Source organism: Molossus molossus, unplaced genomic scaffold (genome assembly GCF_014108415.1).
Source record: "Molossus molossus isolate mMolMol1 unplaced genomic scaffold, mMolMol1.p scaffold_m16_p_12, whole genome shotgun sequence".
NCBI classification, from domain to species: domain Eukaryota; kingdom Metazoa; phylum Chordata; class Mammalia; order Chiroptera; family Molossidae; genus Molossus; species Molossus molossus.
The window spans coordinates 101,979,647-101,987,550 of NW_023425347.1; the positions used below are offsets into that span (position 1 = coordinate 101,979,647).

A 7,904-nucleotide genomic window follows, 5' to 3' on the forward strand; every position below is an offset into this window, starting at 1 on the left:
CTTCAGAAAAGCCAGCTGAGACCGGATTCATTTCCCAGCTTCCAAAGGCTCTTAAGAAGCTCCAGCAGGCACATGGTTGTATAGCTTGTTTCCCTCTAGGCTCTGGGGCTTAGAAATAAAAATATTTTGTCTCTTTGGCGGGAGAGTGTGGGGGTGTTGGAGCCTTGCAGATCCTTCAGCTACAATACACAGCGCTGTAGGCAGCCCCATTACGGGTCCCTAAAATATGCAGTGGCGGGGGGAGAGATAATGACAGGAGGTTTGAGGAGCGAGCTCTGCGTGGCTTCGGATGCAGCCGGAAGACAGAAAGGGAGCCATAAACATCAAAAGTGGAAGAGAAAATGTAGCAATCACACCCTTTGAACGAACACCCTCCTCGTCTTCTGAGGCCTCACGCGGGGCTGCCACAGGGCGTGTGCTCAGAGTGAGGCCCTCTGCTGCTTCTGCTCCTGCAAGTCACAGTGTGCAAGCCCCGCCCTGTGCTCAGCGAGACCCAAGATGCATTGCCCTGAGCTGGAGGCATCCACGTTGTCACAGATGAGCCAGTCCCCTCGGGCTGATGAGGGTCCACCGAGCTGGGGTCTGGACCCCTCCCAGACCTCAGTGTGAGAGCTCGGGGCACGAGTCATCTAGTCCCGTCATCTGCTTGCAGTCTTCTTGCTCATCTCTGAGAGCCACCTCCTCCAGCAGGCTTCCCTGACTGCAGGCCGTGTCAGAGTCCCTGGCCAGGGTCCTGTTGTCCACTGGGCTTTGCCTTCAGAGCAGCAATTACCACCAGGATTGGCAGCCTTCTTGAGGTGCTCTCTGACTTGCTGGCTGGACTGAGCCCCAGGAGGGCGGGGACAGTGCCCGGGTAGCTCACTGCTGTGTTCCAGCATCCTCTCCAATGCTGGATACGTAGGAAGGATATTTGTAAAATCAACAAATGAAGAGATGACAGGAAAAGTGGGTACAAGGCAGTGCAAGCCCTCCAAGGAGGGGTTGCCCTGAAGGTTTTGGGGGAGCCTCCCACCTTTCTTCCCATCCGTATCTTGCACCATGGCATCCCAGAGGTGATTCCGACCTCCCTTATCTTACTAAGAAGGAAACTCAGCGCAGAGGGGAAGAGACCCCTTCAAGCTCACACAGCGAGCTCACGGCATGGATCTGGGTCTGGAACCATGCAAACGTTTTGTTCTTGCTTGTTTTGTGACCTCCCCTTGTCTCAGCAGAGGGCCAAAGATGGGAGATGAAATGGACCGATGGAACACACTGGGCACTGGCACCAGGCACATTGATAGAGCTGACTGTCTGATGGAGGGTTCATTTCTATGCCAGGAGAGGTGTGTGGGCGACACTCAATGGGGCCAGGCCTAGGGTGAGGCTAGTGAGGTTCCAAGGGTGCACCCAGGACGCCTGCCCGACTGAGTGTGAGCCCTTCCTACAGTCATGCCTCCGATGCTTCTCACCCTGGTTCCAGTCCTGACACCCAATCACCTGTCTCTGGACCATGGAGGTGATGCTGAAGGATTGCAGACTTGAGAACACCACCAAACATCATCATCTCAAGAAGATCTATCTATCCATCCATCCATGCATCCATCCACCCATCCATACATTCACCATCCACCATCAATCCATCATCCATCCAAACTTCCATCCATCCGTCCATCCATTTATCCATCCATCCATCCATCCACCCACCATTCACCTGCATTCATCCATCCAACTTTCCATTTTCCAGCCAGCCATCCACCTACTTACCTCAATAAGTTTACATTTTCTACCAATTCTTCCATTATCTATCTATCTATCTATCTATCTATCTATCTATCTATCTATCTATCATCTATCTATCTATCTATCTATCTATCTATCTATCTATCTATCATCTATCTATCTATCTGCTATCTATCTATCTTCTATCTATCTATCTATCTATCTATCTATCTATCTATCTATCTATCTATCATCTATCATCTTCCTTCTCCCCCTCTCTTTCTTCTTCATCCTCCATCCACACACATCCACTTACTCTATCTATATCTTTATAAACGGATCAGTTCCCTTTCCTCTAGGTAGTGGAATTGACCTCTTGGTACCTGACATAAACCCTCACCTCAGGGCCTCTGCAATGCTGTCCCTACTTCGTAGATGTGTTTCCCTCCTCTTTCAAATGTTTGTTTCTCCTTGTTCCTCAGTCTCAGTCTGGTGAACACGTTCTCCCGGGTTGACTCTTCCGGCTTTGCAGCCTCTATTTTCCACTGCTGACAGCACCCGCTTTTCTTGGAGAATCTCCTCTCCCCTGCTGGGAACAGCCTCAACGGGACAGCAAAGACCACATGCTCTATTATCCCCAGCCAAGGAGCAGGTCTGTGGCTCGAGCCAGGCCCACCGGCCTCTCCCCTTCCTCCCCCAACTCCCAGGACTTCATTCTTGAGTAGGAGGAAAGGAGGAGAAGAAATGGGTAGAACGCATTCATTCTAGAAGTTTCACCAGGAGCAATTTATGCTGCCAGACATTTGGAGGACCCTGTCCTTGACCCCCCTCTGGCCTCCAACTCCTCTCCCATTTAGGAACCACCCACTGCCCCCCAAGACTCCCTTTAACCCGAGGGACACGGAGGCGGTTCTCCTGTGCTTGTCCAGAGGCTCCTAACAGAGAGACCTGTTTAGAGAAGATGTTGATGACTGTCCTTCCTCTGGGTCCCCCATGGCCTCAGCCACCCAGCATAACCCATGTTTATTTATGTCTATGTACCGGTTTGGTTTCTAGTAGTGACTTTGTGTGTCTGTCTCTCCTGGTGGGATGCAAAACACAAGCGTTCTACAGGCAGAAGCAGTGTTTCTCTTTGTTTTGAAAGAGAAACTGCCGCTTTATTAAAATACTGTTTTCTGCACACGTATATGTTCACCTCCACACCACTCCCATTTGTCTGAACGTCATCAGTGTGATGTTCCATTACGACGTTCCAGACGTACTTCAAACCAAGCAAAGGTGGAGTCCATCTTTAAAAACTCAACAGGCATTTCGGACATTCCTGGCCCTGGAACCCGGACAGCATTTATCGGCTGTGGTAGGGGTCGTTCTCACTCTGCATTCTGACAAGGAGAGCAGAGATCAACTGTTACAGACATGAAATAAGACAGACAATTTTAACACACCATTTAAGCTATTTTCTAAGAGACTTCCTCCACGTCAGAGGTCTTGACTACCCTCCTGGTCAGTCATCCGGAAACAATTCTTCACGTAATTGATGAGCTTGGCTTCCACTTTGGGAAGAGAACCACCCTTTTCTATACTTGCTTGCATTTTTCCTTTAATGTCTTCTACAGAACTAGGTCCTTCTGGTGTTTTAGGAGTTTTTTTTCCCCTGTTTTATTATTATTTTTTTAAGGATTCTTGACCTTTTGATCTTGGTGTTGGTGTTTTTGAGTCTCTCTCATTCTGGTTTGATTTTTTTTTTTTTTTGCATTTTTTTTGGCTGAAGTAGCTTATATAGATTTCTTTTCTGGACTTTATCGTCAGCCTCCTCCTCCTCAAAATCAACATCATCATCTTCATCATCACCACCATCATTATTGTCATTGCCATCATCATCATCACCATCATAATTATCAGTCATCGTCATCATTTTTTGTCATCATCATCTTCATCATCACCATCCTCCTCCTCTTCATCTTCTTCATCATCTTCATCTTCATCCTCCTCCTCCTGTTCATCATCATCACCACCTTCCTCCTCCTCCTCCACCTCCTCCTCCTCCTCTTCATCATCGCGTTCATCTTCATCATCAGCAGGAAGTTTCACTTTTTCTGTGGAATCTCACTACAACTTCTAGGGCAGAACACTTCCCAGACATCCTTAGGAATGTCACATCTTCCTCCTCTTCCTCTTCCTCCTCTTCCTCTTCCTCTTCCTCCACAGCTACTAAGTGCTGTCCAGGAAGATGCATGGGCCCTGAACCACATGTCCACCATAAGACCACGGTTGGCATTACTTCAAAGCCACCAAGGGAAACTGTGTGCTGTATGGACATGTCCAGAGTGGCCGGTGTGCCTGTGATTGGCCTGCGGTCATGACTCACTGCCTCTGCTTCCATAATGTGTGGCTAGTTCATCCTTAGCACCAGCCCCTGACCTGACTGCTCGTAAAGATTACTGGTGTTCGTGTTCATCATCATCCACCTTACCTTGATCGTCTTTGTCGATCTTGAGTTCACAATTGAAAAGATAGTTCTGGGGCCTCAGAGGACTTGTGTCCATGTCCGTCGAGTCTTCCATGGGGTGGTAGCACACTCGTAGGTGGGGGAGAAGGCGGACGGAGGTAATGAAGTCCATTCCTCAGATCAGAGGCGCAAGATGGAACCACACTGGGCAGGGCGTGATTTCCTGTGTCTAACACAGTGCCTGACACATAGTAGGCACTCAACAGGTATTTGTTTAATTAGGATGAAAACCTGAAGTTGCTGTCAAGGAAGGGAGATTTCTCAAAGTCTTGAGTGCTTCACCATCTGGTCCACCCCAGCTCCCTTATCTCCTGTCCTGTGTGCTTAGTTACTTCCTGTGGTATTTGTGGTATCATGGATTTAAAGATGCTGTAGAAGAAAAAGACTCGAAGAGCCTGCTGTCAGAAGTGTCGGCTCTGGGGTCACAGAGAACTAGCCCATCGCTCTCTCTGCCCCACCCCTACTTGTGGGACCTTGAGCCTCAGTAGTCTCATCCTTCACATGGGAATAATAACTCTCCGCCAAGGGGTCTCTGTGAGGTGTAAATGAGGTAAAGTGGTAGCTCTGGGTGAGGCATATGGAAAGCAGTCAACGATTATTGAGTCGAGTAAGAATAAACGCATCAATGAAGTTTGAATAAGGTTCTGCACTTGGAAGAAAATGCTCTCCCTTAGAATGCTGATGAGCCGTAAAGCATTTAAGATGTTTGCGGCTGTCACTGTGCCATTGTCACCGCTCAGTCCCCCCCTCCCTCCCCCACTCTCCGCCGTCTCTGCCCACCTGGCTAATCACGGGAGCTATTTTTACATCTGACGTAGAGGAGAGGGAGCAGATTAACAACCCCAGAGACATACATCACCTCTATTAATATTAAACAGGGTATTAATTTTACCAGGAACTGAAACATTAAACATGTATATCCATTAGTGGTCATTATTTTACTCTCCAGAAGCTGTCTAGCATGTTCCAGGAATAGGTCTCCTCCACCTCCTTTCCCTAAATTTGCTGGTGAATCAGGGATCACGGTTTTTATTTCCCTGAGGGGAAGTGGATAATTATAAACTCACATCTGTTAAGGGAGAAAGTCTGAGAGATCGTCACGTTCAATTCCCTTGTTCAACACTGCAAGCCCCTGGAGACCAGCCGGCAGTGTGTGGGGTACTTGCCGGAGTGGTCTTCCCACGGCCCCCCGTCTCCCAGAGGCCGCCCCCCTGACATGCTGGCTCTGAGCATCGGCTCTGGGCTGCACTCGTTAGAATCCAGATTTCAACTGCTAAAGATGCCCCCGCAGAACCAGCTCAGCGGCTCTGGAATGACAACAGGAAGGACGCCCACTAGTTAATGACGATGGGATCCTGCTACGGAGGGATTGATAGACAGCTTACAAAGCAGTAACGCAAGGACACTCAACAACTGCTCAGAGTGTACAGGATGGTGCTGATGACAACTCCCAGTGCTTCTCACTAGGAAGCTGATGAAACCCTCAGGCTGGGGCTGAGGGACCAGGAGAGCTCAGTGGTTAAGTACACGGCCTCTGGTGTGAGACCATTTGGTCTTAAATTGTAACTGCAACAGGTGATCAGACACAAGACAGCACAAGACAGTGATCTCCGAGGGAGACTAAATGGGCGAGTGGAGCCAGACCATTGTCCCAACTTACTTCCAAGGACACAGCCCAGGGAGGGTGAACCCAGGCTGAGCCTGGTGCTATTCCTGAGTTGATAAGATGGGTATGGGAGTCTGGGGAGACCAAGACCACTAAATTATGCAGGGTAGAGCATCCAGAGTAGCAGAGAGGAGACCGTTGCCAATGGATACATCTCTAGTCATTAGTTACATATCGATCAATGCATGCCTGTGAGTAAGCTCCCCGATCTGGATGGGGAACCACATGAAAGGAATGTCAGGAATAATGCTAGAACTTCACACAGAAGCAGGCACTTTCGGTATTCCCACCAGAAACAGCGTAGAAGTCTTAATTTTCCCAGGACACTGGGTACAGTATTAACACACTGCCTCAGTAGTGTGGAAAATTGGCCCTATGCTAACGCTACTGTACTCCTACTTAAAAAGGCTTAAAAAAGTCTTCAAAGGACCAACATATTTCCAGTTTTTTCCTTTTTATTGAAGTTATTGGGGTGACACTGGTGAACAAAATTATACAGGTTTCAGGTGCACAATTCTACAACACATCATCAGTACACTGTACAATGTGTTCACCACCCCAAGTCAAGTCTCCTTCCATCACCATTTATCTTCCCTTTACCATCCTCCACCCCCAAACCCCCAGGCAATCACCATATTGTTGTCTGTATCCATGAGTTTTTTCTTTTGCTCAGTCTTTCCATGGCCCCCATCCAGTCCCCCAACCACCTCATTCCCACCAGCTGTCAGCCTGGTCTGTATTTATGAGTCTGTTTCTATTTTTCTCATTCGTTCATTTTGTTCATTAGATTCTACATGTGAGTGAAATCATATGGTACTTGTCTTTCTCTGACTGGCTTATTTCATTTAGCACAGTGTTCTTCAGGTCCATCCATGCTGCTGTAAAATGTAAGATTAGATTCTTTTTTATAGCTGAGTAGTATTCCATTGTGTGAATGTACCACAGCTTTTTTATCCACTCATCTACTGCTGGATACTTCGGCTGATTCTGAATCTTTAACATATTTTCAGTTAATTTAACTGCATCCTAGAACAAAACTCAAGAATATTCATAGGTACACAGTAATATCCATTACCAAATAAGGTAAAATCCACACAGTCAGGCATGCAATAAAAAAATTACCAGGTATGCAAAGAAACTGAAACAAAAATCAATAACAATAAGAAAAGCCAATCAATAGATACAGACACAGAAATGACAATATAGGATTAGTAAAAAAGACATTAAAATTGTTATCATAACTATATTTTCCACATCAAGAAAATAAAAGGAAGCTTGGAGATATGGAAGTCTAAGATTGAACTTCAAGAGATAAAAAATACAGTATCTGAGATTAAAAAATACACTAGGTGGGAGTAACAACAGATTAGACACTGTAGAAGAGAAGCTTAGTAAACTTGAAGACATAGCAATAAAAACTACAGTGATACCTCGGTTCTCGAACATAATTCGTTCCAGGAGGACGGTCGAGAACCGAATTGTTCGAGAACCGAAGCAATGAAACCCAATAGGAAAGTGTGACTCCACAAAGCGTGACTCTCTCTCTGCACTCACACTGATGACGCCAGCAAGGCGTGCTGGGCCGAATGAACGCCATTCGGCTCAACTCGGCTCATCTCGGAAGTTCGAGTTCCAAATATTTGTTCGGATTCCGAGACAAAAGTTTCTCGAATCTCCTGGTCGAATACCGATTTGGTCGAAAACCGAGGCGTTCGAGAACTGAGGTATCACTGTATAAAAAAATGAACCACAGAGAAAAAAAGATAAAAAAAAAGAGCAGAAAATCAGCTTCAACAGACCTAATATATGTGTAATTGTAGTCCCCAAAAGAGGGAGAAAGGGAAGGGGGAGAAGATAATATATTTGAAGATATTATGGGTGAAAAATTTCAAATTTGATAGTAACTATAAACTCTGAGATTCAAGAATCCCAATGAACCCCAAGCACAAGCAAGAGGGAAAAAAATTCACATTGTGTAGAGAGGAACACACGTAGGAATGAAGGCAGACTTCTAGTTAGTAACTATGCCAC

At 46.6% G+C, this 7,904-nt stretch overlaps 1 pseudogene; it reads right to left on the minus strand.

The window, feature by feature from the left end:
- Window positions 1–3,151: 3,151 nt before the first annotated feature.
- Window positions 3,152–4,262, minus strand: LOC118626843 (annotated as a pseudogene).
- Between the last annotated feature and the right edge of the window lie 3,642 nt (window positions 4,263–7,904).